Below are 21,936 nucleotides of genomic sequence, written 5' to 3' on the forward strand. Positions count from 1 at the left end.
CCTCTTCACTGTCCCATCAAACACTCTCAGGGCAGGTACAGCACGGGTTAGATACAGAGTAAACCTCCCTCTACACTGTCCCGTCAAACACTCCCAGTCAGATACAGCACAGGTTAGATACAGAGTAAAGCTCACACTACACTGTCCCGTCAAACACTCCCAGGGCAGGTACAGCATGGGTTAGATACAGAGTAAAGCTCCATCTACACCGTCCCTTCAAACACTCCCAGGGCAGGTACAGCACGGGTTAGATACAGAGTAAAGCTCCCTCTACACTGTCCCGTCAAACACTACCAGGGCAGTTCCAGCACGGGTTAGATACAGAGTGAATCTCCCTCTACACTGTCCCATCAAACACTCCCAGGGCAGGTACAGCACGGGTTAGATACAGAGTAAAGCTCACTCTACACTGTCCCAACAAACAATCCCAGGGCAGGTACAGCACGGGTTAGATTCAGAGTAAAGCTCCCTCTACACTGTCCCATCAAACAATCCCAGGGCAGGTACAGTACGGGTTAGATACAGATTAAAGCTCCCTCTACACTGTCCCGTCAAACACTCCCAGGGCAGATACAGCACAGGTTAGATACAGAGTAAAGCTCCCTCTACACTGTCCCGTGAAACACTCCCAGGGCAGGTGCAGCATGGGTTAGATACAGAGTAAAGCTCCCTCTACACTGTCCTATCAAACACTCCCAGGGCAGGTACAGCACGGGTTAGATACAGAGTAAAGCTCCCTCTACACTGTCCCCATCAAACACTCCCAGGGCAGGTACAGCACGGGTTAGGTACAGAGTAAAGCTCCCTCTACAATGTCCCATCAAACAATCCCAGGGCAGGTAGAGCACGGGTTCGATACAGAGTAAAGCTCCCTCTACATTGTCCTGTCAAACACTCCCAGGGCAGGTACAGCACGGGTTAGACACAGAGTAAAGCTCCCTCTACACTGTCCCATTAAACACTCCCAGGGCAGGTACAGCACTGGTTAGATGCAGAGTAAAGCTCCCTCTACCCTGTCCCATCAAACACTCCCAGGGCTGGTGCAGCACGGGTTAGATACAGAGTAAAGCTCCCTCTACACTGTCCCATCAAACAATCCCAGGGCAGGTACAGCACGGGTTAGATACAGGGTAAAGCTGCCTCTACACTGTCCCGTCAAATAATCCCAGGGCAGGTACAGCACGGGTTAGATACAGAGCAAAGCTCCCTCTAAACTGTCCCATCAAACACTCCCAGGGCAGGTATAGCACGGCTTAGATACAGAGTATAGCTCCCTCTACACTGTCCCATCAAACACTCCCAGGGCAGGTGCAGCACGGGTTAGATACAGAGTAAAGCTCCCTCTAAACTGTCCCATCAAACACTCCCAGGGCAGGTGCAGCACGGGTTAGATACAGAGTAAAGCTCCCTCTACACTGTCCCGTCAAATACTCCCAGGGCAGGTACAGCACGGGTTAGATACAGAGCAAAGCTCCCTGGATACTGTCCCATCAAACACTCCCAGGGCAGGTGCAGCACGGGTTAGATAGAGAGTAAAGCTCCCTCTACACTGTCCCATCAAACACTCCCAGGGCAGGTATAGCACGGCTAAAATACAGAGTAAAGCGCCCTCTACACTGTCCTGTGAAACACACCCAGGGCAGGTACAGCACAGTTTAGATACAGAGCAAAGCTCCCTCTACACTGTCCCATCAAACACTCCCAGGGCAGGTACAGCACGGGTTAGAGACAGAGTAAAGCTCCCTCTACACTGTCCCATCAAACACTCCCAGGGCAGATACAGCACACGTTAGATACAGAGTAAAGCTCCCTCCACACTGTCCCGTCAAAAACTCCCAGGGGAGGTACAGCACAGGTTAGATACAGAGTAAAGCTCCCTCTACACTGTCCCGTCAAACACTCCCAGGGCAGGTATAGCACGGGTTAGATACAGAGTAAAGCTCCCTCTACACTGTCCCGTCAAACACTCCCAGGGCTGGTATAGCACGGGTTAGATACAGAGTGAAGCTCCCTCTACACTGTCCCATCAAACACTCCCAGGGCAGGTACAGCACGGGTTAGATACAGAGTAAAGCTCCCTCTACACTGTCCCTTCAAATACTCCCAGGGCAGGTACAGCACGGGTTAGATACAGAGTAAAGCTCCCTCGACACTGTCCCGTCAAACACTCCCTGGGCAGATACAGCACAGGTTAGATACAGAGTAAAGCTCCCTCTACACTGTCCCGTCAAACACTCCCAGGGCAGGTACAGCACGGGTTAGATACAGAGTAAAGCTCCCTCTGCACTGTCCAATCAAACACTCCCAGGGCAGGTACAGCACGGGTTAGATACAGAGTAAAGCTCCCTCTACACTGTCCCATCAAACACTCCCAGGGCAGGTACAGCACGGGTTAGATACAGAGTAAAGCTCCCTCTACACTGTCCCGTCAAATACTCCCAGGGCAGGTACAGCACGGGTTAGATACAGAGTAAAGCTCCCTCGACACTGTCCCGTCAAACACTCCCAGGGCAGATACAGCACAGGTTAGATACAGAGTAAAGCTCCCTCTACACTGTCCCATCAAACACTCCCAGGGCAGATACAGCACGGGTTAGATACAGAGTAAAGCTCCCTCTACACTGTCCCGTCAAACACTCCCAGGGCAGTTACAGCACGGGTTAGATACAGAGTAAAGCTCCCTCTGCACTGTCCAATCAAACACTCCCAGGGCAGGTACAGCACGGGTTAGATACAGAGTAAAGCTCCCTCTACACTGTCCCGTCAAATACTCCCAGGGCAGGTACAGCACTGGTTCGATAGAGAGTAAAGCTCCCTCGACACTGTCCCGTCAAACACTCCCAGGGCAGATACAGCACAGGTTAGATACAGAGTAAAGCTCCCTCTACACTGTCCCGTCAAACACTCCCAGGGCAGGTACAGCACGGGTTAGATACAGAGTAAAGCTCCATCTACACCGTCCCTTCAAACACTCCCAGGGCAGGTACAGCACGGGTTAGATACAGAGTAAAGCTCCCTGTACACTGTTCCGTCAAACACTCCCAGGGCAGGTACAGCACGGGTTAGATACAGAGTAAAGCTCCCTCTTCACTGTCCCATCAAACACTCTCAGGGCAGGTACAGCACGGGTTAGATACAGAGTAAACCTCCCTCTACACTGTCCCGTCAAACACTCCCAGTCAGATACAGCACAGGTTAGATACAGAGTAAAGCTCACACTACACTGTCCCATCAAACAATCCCAGGGCAGGTACAGCACGGGTTACATACAGAGTAAACCTCCCTCTACACTGTCCCGTCAAACACTCCCAGGACAGATACAGCACAGGTTAGATACAGAGTAAAGCTCACACTACACTGTCCCATCAAACACTCCCAGGGCAAGTATAGCACGGGTTATCTACAGAGTAAAGCTCCCTCTTCACTGTCCAGTCAAACACTCCCAGGGCAGGTACAGCACGGGTTAGATACAGAGTAAAGCTCCCTCTAAACTGTCCCATCAAACAATCCCAGGGCAGGTACAGCACGGGTTAGATACAGAGTAAAGCTCCCTCTACACTGTCCCATCAAAAACTCCCAGGGCAGGTACAGCACAGGTTAGATACAGAGCAAAGCTCTCTCTACACTGTCCCGTCAAACACTCCCAGGGCAAGTATAGCACGGGTTAGCTGCAGAGTAAAGCTCCCTCTACACTGTCCCGTCAAACACTCCCAGAGCAGATACAGCACAGGTTAGAAACAGAGTAAAGCTCCCTCTACACTGTCCCGTCAAACACTCCCAGGGCAGTTCCAGCATGGGTTAGATACAGAGTAAATCTCCCTCTACCCTGTCCCATCAAACACTCCCAGGGCAGGTACAGCACGGGTTAGATACAGAGTAAAGCTCACTCCACACTGTCCCAACAAACAATCCCAGGGCAGGTACAGCACGGGTTAGATACAGAGTAAAGCTCCCTCTACACTGTCCCATCAAACAATCCCAGGGCAGGTACAGTACGGGTCAGATACAGAGTAAAGCTCCCTCTACACTGTCCCGTCAAACACTCCCAGGGCAGGAACAGCACGGGTTAGATACAGAGTAAAGCTCCCTCTACACTGTCCCCATCAAACACTCCCAGGGCAGGTACAGCACGGGTTAGATACAGAGTAAACCTCCCTCTACAGTCCCATCAAATGCTCCCAGGGCAGGTACAGCACGGTTTAGATACAGAGTAAACCTCCCTCTACACTGTCCCCATCAAACACTTCCAGGGCAGGTACAGCACGGGTTATATACCGAGTAAAGCTCCCTCTACTGTCCCATCAAACACTCCCAGGGCAGGTACAGCACGGGTTAGATACAGAGGAAAGCTCACTCTACACTGTCCCAACAAACACTCCCAGGGCAGGTACAGCACGGGTTAGATGCAGAGTAAAACTCCCTCTACACTGTCCCATCAAACACTCCCAGGGCAGATACAGCGCAGGTTAGATACAGAGTAAAGCTCCCTCTACACTGTCCCGTGAAACACTCCCAGGGCAGGTACAGCACGGGTTAGATACACAGTAAAGCTCCCTCTAAACTGTCCCATCAAACACTCCCAGGGCAGATACAGCACAGCTTAGATGCAGAGTAAAGCTCCCTCTACACTGTCCCGTCAAACACTCCCAGGGCAGGTATAGCACGGCTTAGATTCACAGTAAATCTCCCTCTACACTGTCCCGTCAAACACTCCCAGGGCAGTTACAGCACGGGTTAGATACACAGTAAAGCTCCCTCTGCACTGTCCAATCAAACACTCCCAGGGCAGGTACAGCACGGGTTAGATACAGAGTAAAGCTCCCTCTACACTGTCCCGTCAAACAGTCCCAGGGCAGGTATAGCACGGGTTAGATACAAAGTAGAGCTCCCTCTACACTGCCCCTTCAAACACTCCCAGGGCAGATACAGAACAGGTTAGATACAGAGTAAAGCTCCCTCTACACTGTCTCGTCAAACACTCCCAGGGCAGTTATAGCACGGGTTAGTTACAGAGTAAAGTTCCCTCTACACTGTCCCGTCAAACACTCCCAGGGCAGGTATAGCAGGGGTTAGATACAGAGTAAATCTCCCTCAACAGTGTCCCATCAAACACACCCAGTGCAGGTACGGCACGGGTTAGATACAGAGTAAAGCTCCCTCTACACTGTCCCATCAAACACTCCCAGGGCAGGTACGGCACGGGTTAGATACAGAGTAAATCTCCCTCTACACTGTCCCGTCAAACACTCCCAGGGCAGGTGCAGCATGGGTTAGATACAGAGTAAAGCTCAACCTACACTGTCCCATCAAACAATGCCAGGGCAGGTACAGCAGGGGTTAGATACAGAGTAAAGCTACCTCTGCACTGTCCCCATCAAACACTCGCAGGGCTGGTATAGCACGGGTTAGATACAGAGCAAAGCTCCCTCTACACTGTCCCGTCAAACACTCCCAGGGCAAGTATGGCTCGGGTTAGTTACAGAGTAAAGCTCCCTCTACACTGTCCCGTCAAACACTCCCAGAGCAGATACCGCACAGGTAAGATACAGAGTAAATCTCCCTCTACACTCTCCCGTCAAACACTCCCAGGGCAGTTCCAGCACGGGTTAGATACAGAGTAAAGCTCCCTCTACACTGTCCCATCAAACACTCCCAGGGCAGCTCCAGCACGGGTTAGATACAGAGTAAAGCTCCCTCTACACTGTCCCATCAAACAATCCCAGGGCAGTTACAGCACGGGTTAGATACAGAGTAAAGCTCCCTCGACACTGTCCCGTCAAACACTCCCAGGGCAGGAGAGCACAGGTTAGATACAGAGTAAAGCTCCCTCTACACTGTCCCGTCAAACACTCCCAGGGCAGGTACAGCACGGGTTAGATACAGAGTAAAGCTCCCTCTACAATGTCCCGTCAAACACTCCCAGGACAGACACAACACAGGTTAGATACAGAGTAAAGCTCACTCTACACTGTCCCGTGAAACACTCCCAGGGCAGGTACAGCACGGGTTAGATACAGAGTAAAGCTCAACCTACACTGTCCCATCAAACAATGCCAGGGCAGGTACAGCACGGGTTAGATACAGAGAAAAGCTCCCTCTACACTGTCCCGTCAAACACTCCCAGGGCAGGTACAGCACAGGTTAGATACAGAGTAAAGCTCCCTCTAAACTGTCCCCATCAAACACTCGCAGGGCTGGAATAGCACGGGTTAGATACAGAGTAAAGCTCCCTCTACACTGTCCCGTCAAACACTCCCAGGGCAAGTATAGCACGGGTTCGTTACAGAGTAAAGCTCCCTCTACACTGTCCCGTCAAACAATCCCAGGGCAGTTCCAGCACGGTTTAGATACAGAGTAAAGCTCTCTCTACACTGTCCCTTCAAACACTCCCAGGGCAGGTACAGCACGGGTTAGATACAGTGTAAAGCTCCCTCTACACTGTCCCATCAAACAATCCCAGGGCAGGTACAGCACGGGTTAGATACAGAGTAAAGCTCCCTCGACACTATCCCGTCAAACAATCCCAGGGCAGATACAGTACGGGTTAGATACAGAGTAAAGCTCCCTCTACACTGTCCCATCAAACAATCCCAGGGCAGGTACAGCACGGGTTAGATACAGAGTAAAGCTCCCTCTACACTGTCCCGTCAAAGACTCCCAGGGCAGCTACAGCACGGGTTAGATACAGAGTAAAGCTCCCTCTACACTGTCCCATCAAACAATCCCAGGGCAGGTACAGCACGGGTTAGATACAGAGTAAAGCTCCCTCTACACTGTCCCGTCAAACACACCCAGGGCACATACAACACAGGTTAGATACAGAGTGAAGCTCACTCTACACTGTCCCGTCAAACACACCCAGGGCACATACATCACAGGTTAGATACAGAGTAAAGCTCCCTCTCCACTGTCCCATCAAACAATCCCAGGGCAGGTATAGCACGGGTTAGATACAGTGTAAGGCTCTCTCTACACTGTCCGGTCAAACACTCCCAGGGCAAGTATATCACGGGTTAGCTACAGAGTAAAGCTCCCTCTACACTGTCTCGTCAAACTCCCAGACCAGATACAGCACAGGTTAGATACAGAGTAAAGCTCCCTCTACACTGTCCCGTCAAACACTCCCAGGGCAGTTCCAGCACGGGTTAGATACAGAGTAAATCTCCCTCTACACTGTCCCATCAAACACTCCCAGGGCAGGTACAGCACGGGTTAGATAAAGAGTAAAGCTCACTCTACACTGTCCCAACAAACAATCCCAGGGCAGGTACAGCACGGGTTAGATACAGAGTAAAGATCCCTCTACACTGTCCCATCAAACACTCCCAGGGCAGGTACAGCACGGGTTAGATACAGAGTAAAGCTCCCTCTACACTGTCCCATCAAACACTCCCGGCGCTGGCGCAGCACGGGTTAGATACAGAGTAAATCTCCCTCTACACTGTCCCATCAAACAATCCCAGGGCAGGTACAGCACGGTTTAGATACAGAGTAAAGCTCCCTCTGCATTGTCCCGTCAAACACTCCCAGGGCAGATACAGCACAGGTTAGATACAGAGTAAAGTTCCCTCTACACTGTCCCTTCAAACACTCCCAGGGCAGGCACAGCACGGGTTAGATACAGAGCAAAGCTCCCTCTACACTGTCCCGTCAAATACTCCCAGGGCAGGTACAGCACGGGTTAGATACAGAGCAAAGCTCCCTCTACACTGTCCCATCAAACACTCCCAGGGCAGGTACAGCACGGGTTAGATACAGAGTAAATCTCCCTCTACACTGTCCCGTCAAACACTCCCAGGGCAGGTATAGCACGGGTGAGATAGAGAGTAAAGCTCCCTCTACACTGTCCCATCAAACACTCCCAGGGCAGGTATAGCACGGCTTAGATACAGAGCAAAGCTCCCTCTACACTGTCCCATTGTGGTAAACCACTGTTCGTATTCCACTGTGTACATGCCTGGACATGCCTCGGCTGACTCCTCCCACAAGTCCTAGTATAAAGGTGACTGCTCCCCAGCCCTTTGTATTTCTGGACCGGTCGACCACTCGAGGCAGACCTTCATTCTTTTGTTAATAAAAGCCTTTAGTTACTCTCTTAACTCTCAGTCTTTTATGAGTAATTGATAGCGCATCACCCATCAAACACTCCCAGGGCAGGTACAGCACGGGTTAGATACAGAGAAAAGCTCCCTCTAATCTGTCCCATCAAACACTCCCAGGGCAGGTGCAGCACGGGTTAGATAGAGTAAAGCTCCCTCTACACTGTCCCATCAAACACTCCCAGGGCAGGTACAGCACGGGTTAGATGCAGAGTAAAGCTCCCTCTACACTGTCCCATCAAACACTCCAAGGGCAGGTACATGACGGGTTAGATACAGAGTAAAGCTCCCTCTACACTGTCCCATCAAACACTCCCAGGGCAGGTACAGCACGGGTTAGATACAGAGTAAAGCTGCCTCTACACTGTCCCATCAAACACTCCCAGGGCAGGTGCAGCATGGGTTAGATAAAGAGTAAAGCTCCCTCGACACTGTCCCATCAAACACTCCCAGGGCAGGTACAGCACGGGTTAGATAGAGTAAAGCTCACTCTACACTGTCCCATCAAACACTCCCAGGGCAGGTACAGCACGGGTTAGATACAGAGTAAAGCTCCCTCTACACTGTCCCCATCAAACACTCCCAGGGCAGCTACAGCACGGGTTAGATACAGAGTAAAGCTCCCTCTACACTGTCCCATCAAACACTCCCAGGGCAGGTATAGCACGGCTTAGATACAGAGTAAAGCTCCCTCTACACTGTCCTGTCAAACACTCCCAGGGCAGGTACAGCACGGGTTAGATACAGAGTAAAGCTCCCTCTACACTGTCCCATCAAACACTCCCAGGGCAGGTACAGCACGGGTTAGATACAGAGTAAAGCTCCCTCTACAATGTCCCATCAAACACTCCCAGGGCAGGTATAGCATGGCTTAGATACAGAGTAAAGCTCCCTCTACACTGTCCCATCAAACACTCCCAGGGCAGGTGCAGCACGGGTTAGATACAGAGTAAAGCTCCCTCTAAACTGTCCCATCAAACACTTCCAGGGCAGGTGCAGCACGGGTTAGATACAGAGTAAAGCTCCCTCTACACTGTCCCGTCAAATACCCCCAGGGCAGGTACAGCACGGGTTAGATACAGTGCAAAGCTCCCTGTATACTGTCCCATCAAACACTCCCAGGGCAGGTACAGCACGGGTTAGATACAGAGTAAAGCTCCCTCTACACTGTCCCATCAAACAATCCCAGGGCAGGTACAGCACGGGTTAGATACAGAGTAAAGCTCCCTCTACACTGTCCCGTCAAACACACCCAGGGCACATACAACACAGGTTAGATACAGAGTGAAGCTCACTCTGCACTGTCCCGTCAAACACACCCAGGGCACATACATCACAGGTTAGATACAGAGTAAAGCTCCCTCTCCACTGTCCCATCAAACAATCCCAGGGCAGGTATAGCACGGGTTAGATACAGAGTAAGGCTCTCTCTACACTGTCCGGTCAAACACTCCCAGGGCAAGTATATCACGGGTTAGCTACAGAGTAAAGCTCCCTCTACACTGTCTCGTCAAACACTCCCAGACCAGATACAGCACAGGTTAGATACAGAGTAAAGCTCCCTCTACACTGTCCCGTCAAACACTCCCAGGGCAGTTCCAGCACGGGTTAGATACAGAGTAAATCTCCCTCTACACTGTCCCATCAAACACTCCCAGGGCAGGTACAGCACGGGTTAGATACAGAGTGAAGCTCACTCTACACTGTCCCAACAAACAATCCCAGGGCAGGTACAGCACGGGTTAGATACAGAGTAAAGCTCCCTCTACACTGTCCCATCAAACACTCCCAGGGCAGGTACAGCACGGGTTAGATACAGAGTAAAGCTCCCTCTACACTGTCCCATCAAACACTCCCGGCGCTGGTGCAGCACGGGTTAGATACAGAGTAAATCTCCCTCTACACTGTCCCATCAAACAATCCCAGGGCAGGTACAGCACGGTTTAGATACAGAGTAAAGCTCCCTCTGCATTGTCCCGTCAAACACTCCCAGGGCAGATACAGCACAGGTTAGATACAGAGTAAAGTTCCCTCTACACTGTCCCATCAAACACTCCCAGGGCAGGCACAGCACGGGTTAGATACAGAGCAAAGCTCCCTCTACACTGTCCCGTCAAATACTCCCAGGGCAGGTACAGCACGGGTTAGATACAGAGCAAAGCTCCCTCTGCACTGTCCCATCAAACACTCCCAGGGCAGGTACAGCACGGGTTAGATACAGATTAAATCTCCCTCTACACTGTCCCGTCAAACACTCCCAGGGCAGGTATAGCACGGGTTAGATAGAGAGTAAAGCTCCCTCTACACTGTCCCATCAAACCCTCCCAGGGCAGGTATAGCACGGCTTAGATACAGAGCAAAGCTCCCTCTACACTGTCCCATTGTGGTAAACCACTGTTCGTATTCCACTGTGTACATGCCTGGACATGCCTCGGCTGACTCCTCCCACAAGTCCTAGTATAAAGGTGACTGCTCCCCAGCCCTTTGTATTTCTGGACCGGTCGACCACTCGAGGCAGACCTTCATTCTTTTGTCAATAAAAGCCTTTGGTTACTCTCTTATCTCTCAGTCTTTTATGAGTAATTGATAGCGCATCACCCATCAAACACTCCCAGGGCAGGTACAGCACGGGTTAGATACAGAGAAAAGCTCCCTCAAATCTGTCCCATCAAACACTCCCAGGGCAGGTGCAGCACGGGTTAGATAGAGTAAAGCTCCCTCTACACTGTCCCATCAAACACTCCCAGGGAAGGTACAGCACGGGTTAGATGCAGAGTAAAGCTCCCTCTACACTGTCCCATCAAACACTCCAAGGGCAGGTACATGACGGGTTAGATACAGAGTAAAGCTGCCTCTACACTGTCCCATCAAACACTCCCAGGGCAGGTGCAGCATGGGTTAGATAAAGAGTAAAGCTCCCTCGACACTGTCCCATCAAACACTCCCAGGGCAGGTACAGCACGGGTTAGATAGAGTAAAGCTCACTCTACACTGTCCCATCAAACACTCCCAGGGCAGGTACAGCACGGGTTAGATACAGAGTAAAGCTCCCTCTACACTGTCCCCATCAAACACTCCCAGGGCAGCTACAGCACGGGTTAGATACAGAGTAAAGCTCCCTCTACACTGTCCCATCAAACACTCCCAGGGCAGGTACAGCACGGGTTAGATACAGAGTAAAGCTCCCTCTACACTGTCCCATCAAACACTCCCAGGGCAGGTACAGCACGGGTTAGATACAGAGTAAAGCTCCCTCTACACTGTCCCATCAAACACTCCCAGGGCAGGTACAGTACGGGTTAGATACAGAGTAAAGCTCCCTCTACAATGTCCCATCAAACACTCCCAGGGCAGGTATAGCATGGCTTAGATACAGAGTAAAGCTCCCTCTACACTGTCCCATCAAACACTCCCAGGGCAGGTACAGCACGGGTTAGATACAGAGTAAATCTCCCTCTACACTGTCCCGTCAAACACTCCCAGGGCAGGTATAGCACGCGTGAGATAGAGAGTAAAGCTCCCTCTACACTGTCCCATCAAACACTCCCAGGGCAGGTATAGCACGGCTTAGATACAGAGCAAAGCTCCGTCTACACTGTCCCATTGTGGTAAACCACTGTTCGTATTCCACTGTGTACATGCCTGGACATGCCTCGGCTGACTCCTCCCACAAGTCCTAGTATAAAGGTGACTGCTCCCCAGCCCTTTGTATTTCTGGACCGGTCGACCACTCGAGGCAGACCTTCATTCTTTTGTTAATAAAAGCCTTTAGTTACTCTCTTAACTCTCAGTCTTTTATGAGTAATTGATAGCGCATCACCCATCAAACACTCCCAGGGCAGGTACAGCACGGGTTAGATACAGAGAAAAGCTCCCTCTAATCTGTCCCATCAAACACTCCCAGGGCAGGTGCAGCACGGGTTAGATAGAGTAAAGCTCCCTCTACACTGTCCCATCAAACACTCCCAGGGCAGGTACAGCACGGGTTAGATGCAGAGTAAAGCTCCCTCTACACTGTCCCATCAAACACTCCAAGGGCAGGTACATGACGGTTTAGATACAGAGTAAAGCTCCCTCTACACTGTCCCATCAAACACTCCCAGGGCAGGTACAGCACGGGTTAGATACAGAGTAAAGCTGCCTCTACACTGTCCCATCAAACACTCCCAGGGCAGGTGCAGCATGGGTTAGATAAAGAGTAAAGCTCCCTCGACACTGTCCCATCAAACACTCCCAGGGCAGGTACAGCACGGGTTAGATAGAGTAAAGCTCACTCTACACTGTCCCATCAAACACTCCCAGGGCAGGTACAGCACGGGTTAGATACAGAGTAAAGCTCCCTCTACACTGTCCCCATCAAACACTCCCAGGGCAGCTACAGCACGGGTTAGATACAGAGTAAAGCTCCCTCTACACTGTCCCATCAAACACTCCCAGGGCAGGTATAGCACGGCTTAGATACAGAGTAAAGCTCCCTCTACACTGTCCTGTCAAACACTCCCAGGGCAGGTACAGCACGGGTTAGATACAGAGTAAAGCTCCCTCTACACTGTCCCATCAAACACTCCCAGGGCAGGTACAGCACGGGTTAGATACAGAGTAAAGCTCCCTCTACAATGTCCCATCAAACACTCCCAGGGCAGGTATAGCATGGCTTAGATACAGAGTAAAGCTCCCTCTACACTGTCCCATCAAACACTCCCAGGGCAGGTGCAGCACGGGTTAGATACAGAGTAAAGCTCCCTCTAAACTGTCCCATCAAACACTCCCAGGGCAGGTGCAGCACGGGTTAGATACAGAGTAAAGCTCCCTCTACACTGTCCCGTCAAATACCCCCAGGGCAGGTACAGCACGGGTTAGATACAGTGCAAAGCTCCCTGTATACTGTCCCATCCAGCACTCCCAGGGCAGGTACAGCACGGGTTAGATACAGAGTAAAGCTCCCTCTACACTGTCCCATCAAACAATCCCAGGGCAGGTACAGCACGGGTTAGATACAGAGTAAAGCTCCCTCTACACTGTCCCGTCAAACACACCCAGGGCACATACAACACAGGTTAGATACAGAGTGAAGCTCACTCTGCACTGTCCCGTCAAACACACCCAGGGCACATACATCACAGGTTAGATACAGAGTAAAGCTCCCTCTCCACTGTCCCATCAAACAATCCCAGGGCAGGTATAGCACGGGTTAGATACAGAGTAAGGCTCTCTCTACACTGTCCGGTCAAACACTCCCAGGGCAAGTATATCACGGGTTAGCTACAGAGTAAAGCTCCCTCTACACTGTCTCGTCAAACACTCCCAGACCAGATACAGCACAGGTTAGATACAGAGTAAAGCTCCCTCTACACTGTCCCGTCAAACACTCCCAGGGCAGTTCCAGCACGGGTTAGATACAGAGTAAATCTCCCTCTACACTGTCCCATCAAACACTCCCAGGGCAGGTACAGCACGGGTTAGATACAGAGTGAAGCTCACTCTACACTGTCCCAACAAACAATCCCAGGGCAGGTACAGCACGGGTTAGATACAGAGTAAAGCTCCCTCTACACTGTCCCATCAAACACTCCCAGGGCAGGTACAGCACGGGTTAGATACAGAGTAAAGCTTCCTCTACACTGTCCCATCAAACACTCCCGGCGCTGGTGCAGCACGGGTTAGATACAGAGTAAATCTCCCTCTACACTGTCCCATCAAACAATCCCAGGGCAGGTACAGCACGGTTTAGATACAGAGTAAAGCTCCCTCTGCATTGTCCCGTCAAACACTCCCAGGGCAGATACAGCACAGGTTAGATACAGAGTAAAGTTCCCTCTACACTGTCCCATCAAACACTCCCAGGGCAGGCACAGCACGGGTTAGATACAGAGCAAAGCTCCCTCTACACTGTCCCGTCAAATACTCCCAGGGCAGGTACAGCACGGGTTAGATACAGAGCAAAGCTCCCTCTGCACTGTCCCATCAAACACTCCCAGGGCAGGTACAGCACGGGTTAGATACAGAGTAAATCTCCCTCTACACTGTCCCGTCAAACACTCCCAGGGCAGGTATAGCACGGGTTAGATAGAGAGTAAAGCTCCCTCTACACTGTCCCATCAAACCCTCCCAGGGCAGGTATAGCACGGCTTAGATACAGAGCAAAGCTCCCTCTACACTGTCCCATTGTGGTAAACCACTGTTCGTATTCCACTGTGTACATGCCTGGACATGCCTCGGCTGACTCCTCCCACAAGTCCTAGTATAAAGGTGACTGCTCCCCAGCCCTTTGTATTTCTGGACCGGTCGACCACTCGAGGCAGACCTTCATTCTTTTGTCAATAAAAGCCTTTGGTTACTCTCTTATCTCTCAGTCTTTTATGAGTAATTGATAGCGCATCACCCATCAAACACTCCCAGGGCAGGTACAGCACGGGTTAGATACAGAGAAAAGCTCCCTCAAATCTGTCCCATCAAACACTCCCAGGGCAGGTGCAGCACGGGTTAGATAGAGTAAAGCTCCCTCTACACTGTCCCATCAAACACTCCCAGGGAAGGTACAGCACGGGTTAGATGCAGAGTAAAGCTCCCTCTACACTGTCCCATCAAACACTCCAAGGGCAGGTACATGACGGGTTAGATACAGAGTAAAGCTGCCTCTACACTGTCCCATCAAACACTCCCAGGGCAGGTGCAGCATGGGTTAGATAAAGAGTAAAGCTCCCTCGACACTGTCCCATCAAACACTCCCAGGGCAGGTACAGCACGGGTTAGATAGAGTAAAGCTCACTCTACATTGTCCCATCAAACACTCCCAGGGCAGGTACAGCACGGGTTAGATACAGAGTAAAGCTCCCTCTACACTGTCCCCATCAAACACTCCCAGGGCAGCTACAGCACGGGTTAGATACAGAGTAAAGCTCCCTCTACACTGTCCCATCAAACACTCCCAGGGCAGGTACAGCACGGGTTAGATACAGAGTAAAGCTCCCTCTACACTGTCCCATCAAACACTCCCAGGGCAGGTACAGCACGGGTTAGATACAGAGTAAAGCTCCCTCTACACTGTCCCATCAAACACTCCCAGGGCAGGTACAGCACGGGTTAGATACAGAGTAAAGCTCCCTCTACAATGTCCCATCAAACACTCCCAGGGCAGGTATAGCATGGCTTAGATACAGAGTAAAGCTCCCTCTACACTGTCCCATCAAACACTCCCAGGGCAGGTGCAGCACGGGTTAGATACAGAGTAAAGCTCCCTCTAAACTGTCCCATCAAACACTCCCAGGGCAAGTGCAGCACGGGTTAGATACAGAGTAAAGCTCCCTCTACACTGTCCCGTCAAATACCCCCAGGGCAGGTACAGCACGGGTTAGATACAGTGCAAAGCTCCCTGTATACTGTTCCATCAAACACTCCCAGGGCAGGTACAGCACGGGTTAGATACAGAGTAAAGCTCCCTCTACACTGTCCCATCAAACACTCCCAGGGCAGGTACAGCACGGGTTAGATACAGAGTAAAGCTCCCTCTACACTGTCCCATCAAACACTCCCAGGGCAGGTATAGCACGGCTTAGATACAGAGTAAAGCTCCTTCTACACTGTCCTGTCAAACACTCCCAGGGCAGGTACAGCACGGGTTAGATACAGAGCAAAGCTCCCTCTACACTGTCCCATCAAACACTCCCAGGGCAGGTACAGCACGGGTTAGAGACAGAGTAAAGCTCCCTCTACACTGTCCCATCAAACACTCCCAGGGCAGATACAGCACAGGTTAGATACAGAGTAAAGCTCCCTCCACACTGTCCCGTCAAAAACTCCCAGGGGAGGTACAGCACAGGTTAGATACAGAGTAAAGCTCCCTCTACACTGTCCCGTCAAACACTCCCAGGGCAGGTATAGCACGGGTTAGATACAGAATAAAGCTTCCTCTACACTGTCCTGTCAAACACTCCCAGGGCTGGTATAGCACGGGTTAGATACAGAGTGAAGCTCCCTCTACACTGTCCAATCAAACACTCCCAGGGCAGATACAGCACAGGTTATATACAGAGTAAAGCTCCCTCTACAGTGTCCCGTCAAACAGTCCCAGGGCAGGTACAGCACGGGTTAGATACAGAGTAAAGCTCCCTCTACACTGTCCCGTCAAATACTCCCAGGGCAGGTACAGCACGGGTTAGATACAGAGTAAAGCTCCCTCGACACTGTCCCGTCAAACACTCCCTGGGCAGATACAGCACAGGTTAGATACAGAGAAAAGCTCCCTCTACACTGTCCCGTCAAACACTCCCAGGGCAGGAACAGCACGGGTTAGATACAGAGTAAAGCTCCCTCTGCACTGTCCAATCAAACACTCCCAGGGCAGGTACAGCACGGGTTAGATACAGAGTAAAGCTCCCTCTGCACTGTCCCATCAAACACTCCCAGGGCAGGTACAGCACGGGTTAGATACAGATTAAAGCTCCCTCTACACTGTCCCGTCAAATACTCCCAGGGCAGTTACAGCACGGGTTAGATACAGAGTAAATCTCCCTCGACACTGTCCCGTCAAACACTCCCAGGGCAGATACAGCACAGGTTAGATACAGAGTAAAGCTCCCTCTACACTGTCCCATCAAACACTCCCAGGGCAGATACAGCACGGGTTAGATACAGAGTAAAGCTCCCTCTACACTGTCCCGTCAAACACTCCCAGGGCAGTTACAGCACGGGTTAGATGCAGAGTAAAGCTCCCTCTGCACTGTCCAATCAAACACTCCCAGGGCAGGTACAGCACGGGTTAGATACAGAGTAAAGCTCCCTCTACACTGTCCCGTCAAATACTCCCAGGGCAGGTACAGCACGGGATAGATACAGAGTAAAGCTCCCTCGACACTGTCCCGTCAAACACTCCCAGGGCAGATACAGCACAGGTTAGATACAGAGTAAAGCTCCCTCTACACTGTCCCGTCAAACACTCCCAGGGCAGGTACAGCACGGGTTAGATACAGAGTAAAGCTCCATCTACACCGTCCCATCAAACACTCCCAGGGCAGGTACAGCACGGGTTAGATACAGAGTAAAGCTCCCTGTACACTGTTCCGTCAAACACTCCCAGGGCAGGTACAGCACGGGTTAGATACAGAGTAAAGCTCCCTCTGCACTGTCCCATCAAACAATCCCAGGGCAGGTACAGCACGGGTTAGATACAGAGTAAACCTCCCTCTACACTGTCCCGTCAAACACTCCCAGGACAGATACAGCACAGGTTAGATACAGAGTAAAGCTCACACTACACTGTCCCATCAAACACTCCCAGGGCATGTACAGCACGGGTTAGATACAGAGTAAAGCTCCCTCTCCACTGTCCCGTCAAACACTCGCAGGGCAGGTACAGCACGGCTTAGATACAGAGTAAAGCTCCCTCTACACTGTCCCATCAAACAATCCCAGGGCAGGTACAGCACGGGTTAGATACAGAGTAAAGCACCCTCTACACTGTCCCGTCAAACACTCCCAGGGCAAGTATAGCACGGGTTAGCTACAGAGTAAAGCTCCCTCTTCACTGTCCAGTCAAACACTCCCAGGGCAGGTACAGCACGGGTTAGATACAGAGTAAAGCTCCCTCTACACTGTCCCATCAAACAATCCCAGGGCAGGTATAGCACAGGTTAGATACAGAGTAAAGCTCCCTCTACACTGTCCCGTCAAACACTCCCAGAGCAGATACAGCACAGGTTAGACATAGAGTAAAGCTCCCTCTACACTGTCCCGTCAAACACTCCCAGGGCAGTTCCAGCATGGGTTAGATACAGAGTAAATCTCCCTCTACAGTCCCATCAAATGCTCCCAGGGCAGGTACAGCACGGTTTAGATACAGAGTAAACCTCCCTCTACACTGTCCCCATCAAACACTTCCAGGGCAGGTACAGCACGGGTTATATACAGAGTAAAGCTCCCTCTACTGTCCCATCAAACACTCCCAGGGCAGGTACAGCACGGGTTAGATACAGAGGAAAGCTCACTCTACACTGTCCCAACAAACACTCCCAGGGCAGGTACAGCACGGTTTAGATGCAGAGTAAAGCTCCCTCTACACTGTCCCGTCAAACACTCCCAGGGCAGGTATAGCACGGGTTAGATACAGAGTAAAGCTCCCTCTACACTGTCCCATCAAACACTCCCAGGGCAGATACAGCGCAGGTTAGATACAGAGTAAAGCTCCCTCTACACTGTCCCGTCAAACACTCCCAGGGCAGGTACAGCACGGGTTAGATACAGAGTAAAGCTCCCTCTAAACTGTCCCATCAAACACTCCCAGGGCAGATACAGCACAGCTTAGATGCAGAGTAAAGCTCCCTCTACACTGTCCCGTCAAACATTCCCAGGGCAGGTATAGCACGGCTTAGATTCACAGTAAATCTCCCTCTACACTGTCCCGTCAAACACTCCCAGGGCAGTTACAGCACGGGTTAGATACACAGTAAAGCTCCCTCTGCACTGTCCAATCAAACACTCCCAGGGCAGGTACAGCACGGGTTAGATACAGAGTAAAGCTCCCTCTACACTGTCCCGTCAAACAGTCCCAGGGCAGGTATAGCACGGGTTAGATACAAAGTAGAGCTCCCTCTGCACTGCCCCTTCAAACACTCCCAGGGCAGATACAGAACAGGTTAGATACAGAGTAAAGCTCCCACTACACTGTCTCGTCAAACACTCCCAGGGCAGGTATAGCACGGGTTAGATACAGAGTAAAGTTCCCTCTACACTGTCCCGTCAAACACTCCCAGGGCAGGTATAGCAGGGGTTAGATACAGAGTAAATCTCCCTCTACAGTGTCCCATCAAACACACCCAGTGCAGGTACGGCACGGGTTAGATACAGAGTAAAGCTCCCTCTACACTGTCCCATCAAACACACCCAGTGCAGGTACGGCACGGGTTAGATACAGAGTAAAGCTCCCTCTACACTGTCCCGTCAAACACTCCCAGGGCAGATACAGCACAGGTTAGATACAGAGTAAAGCTCCCTCTACACTGTCCCGTCAAACACTCCCAGGGCAGGTGCAGCATGGGTTAGATACAGAGTAAAGCTCAACCTACACTGTCCCATCAAACAATGCCAGGGCAGTTACAGCAGGGGTTAGATACAGAGTAAAGCTACCTCTACACTGTCCCCATCAAACACTCGCAGGGCTGGTATAGCACGGGTTAGATACAGAGCAAAGCTCCCTCTACACTGTCCCATCAAACACTCCCAGGGCAGGTATAGCACGGCTTAGATACAGAGTAAAGCTCCTTCTACACTGTCCTGTCAAACACTCCCAGGGCAGGTACAGCACGGGTTAGATACAGAGCAAAGCTCCCTCTACACTGTCCCATCAAACACTCCCAGGGCAGGTACAGCACGGGTTAGAGACAGAGTAAAGCTCCCTCTACACTGTCCCATCAAACACTCACAGGGCAGATACAGCACAGGTTAGATACAGAGTAAAGCTCCCTCCACACTGTCCCGTCAAAAACTCCCAGGGGAGGTACAGCACAGGTTAGATACAGAGTAAAGCTCCCTCTACACTGTCCCGTCAAACACTCCCAGGGCAGGTATAGCACGGGTTAGATACAGAGTAAAGCTTCCTCTACACTGTCCTGTCAAACACTCCCAGGGCTGGTATAGCACGGGTTAGATACAGAGTGAAGCTCCCTCTACACTGTCCAATCAAACACTCCCAGGGCAGATACAGCACAGGTTATATACAGAGTAAAGCTCCCTCTACAGTGTCCCGTCAAACACTCCCAGGGCAGGTACAGCACGGGTTAGATACAGAGTAAAGCTCCCTCTACACTGTCCCGTCAAATACTCCCAGGGCAGGTACAGCACGGGTTAGATACAGAGTAAAGCTCCCTCGACACTGTCCCGTCAAACACTCCCTGGGCAGATACAGCACAGGTTAGATACAGAGAAAAGCTCCCTCTACACTGTCCCGTCAAACACTCCCAGGGCAGGTACAGCACGGGTTAGATACAGAGTAAAGCTCCCTCTGCACTGTCCAATCAAACACTCCCAGGGCAGGTACAGCACGGGTTAGATACAGAGTAAAGCTCCCTCTGCACTGTCCCATCAAACACTCCCAGGGCAGGTACAGCACGGGTTAGATACAGATTAAAGCTCCCTCTACACTGTCCCGTCAAATACTCCCAGGGCAGTTACAGCACGGGTTAGATACAGAGCAAAGCTCCCTCGACACTGTCCCGTCAAACACTCCCAGGGCAGATACAGCACAGGTTAGATACAGAGTAAAGCTCCCTCTACACTGTCCCATCAAACACTCCCAGGGCAGATACAGCACGGGTTAGATACAGAGTAAAGCTCCCTCTACACTGTCCCGTCAAACACTCCCAGGGCAGTTACAGCACGGGTTAGATACAGAGTAAAGCTCCCTCTGCACTGTCCAATCAAACACTCCCAGGGCAGGTACAGCACGGGTTAGATACAGAGTAAAGCTCCCTCTACACTGTCCCGTCAAATACTCCCAGGGCAGGTACAGCACGGGTTAGATACAGAGTAAAGCTCCCTCGACACTGTCCCGTCAAACACTCCCAGGGCAGATACAGCACAGGTTAGATACAGAGTAAACCTCCCTCTACACTGTCCCGTCAAACACTCCCAGGACAGATACAGCACAGGTTAGATACAGAGTAAAGCTCACACTACACTGTCCCATCAAACACTCCCAGGGCATGTACAGCACGGGTTAGATACAGAGTAAAGCTCCCTCTCCACTGTCCCGTCAAACACTCGCAGGGCAGGTACAGCACGGCTTAGATACAGAGTAAAGCTCCCTCTACACTGTCCCATCAAACAATCCCAGGGCAGGTACAGCACGGGTTAGATACAGAGTAAAGCACCCTCTACACTGTCCCGTCAAACACTCCCAGGGCAAGTATAGCACGGGTTAGCTACAGAGTAAAGCTCCCTCTTCACTGTCCAGTCAAACACTCCCAGGGCAGGTACAGCACGGGTTAGATACAGAGTAAAGCTCCCTCTACACTGTCCCATCAAACAATCCCAGGGCAGGTATAGCACAGGTTAGATACAGGGTAAAGCTCCCTCTACACTGTCCCGTCAAACACTCCCAGAGCAGATACAGCACAGGTTAGACATAGAGTAAAGCTCCCTCTACACTGTCCCGTCAAACACTCCCAGGGCAGTTCCAGCATGGGTTAGATACAGAGTAAATCTCCCTCTACAGTCCCATCAAATGCTCCCAGGGCAGGTACAGCACGGTTTAGATACAGAGTAAACCTCCCTCTACACTGTCCCCATCAAACACTTCCAGGGCAGGTACAGCACGGGTTATATACAGAGTAAAGCTCCCTCTACTGTCCCATCAAACACTCCCAGGGCAGGTACAGCACGGGTTAGATACAGAGGAAAGCTCACTCTACACTGTCCCAACAAACACTCCCAGGGCAGGTACAGCACGGTTTAGATGCAGAGTAAAGCTCCCTCTACACTGTCCCGTCAAACACTCCCAGGGCAGGTATAGCACGGGTTAGATACAGAGTAAAGCTCCCTCTACACTGTCCCATCAAACACTCCCAGGGCAGATACAGCGCAGGTTAGATACAGAGTAAAGCTCCCTCTACACTGTCCCGTCAAACACTCCCAGGGCAGGTACAGCACGGGTTAGATACAGAGTAAAGCTCCCTCTAAACTGTCCCATCAAACACTCCCAGGGCAGATACAGCACAGCTTAGATGCAGAGTAAAGCTCCCTCTACACTGTCCCGTCAAACATTCCCAGGGCAGGTATAGCACGGCTTAGATTCACAGTAAATCTCCCTCTACACTGTCCCGTCAAACACTCCCAGGACAGTTAC

Source organism: Somniosus microcephalus, unplaced genomic scaffold (assembly GCF_052327205.1).
Source record: "Somniosus microcephalus isolate GS21.2 unplaced genomic scaffold, FLI_Smic_1.0 unresolved_chr7, whole genome shotgun sequence".
In the NCBI taxonomy this organism is placed as follows: domain Eukaryota; kingdom Metazoa; phylum Chordata; class Chondrichthyes; order Squaliformes; family Somniosidae; genus Somniosus; species Somniosus microcephalus.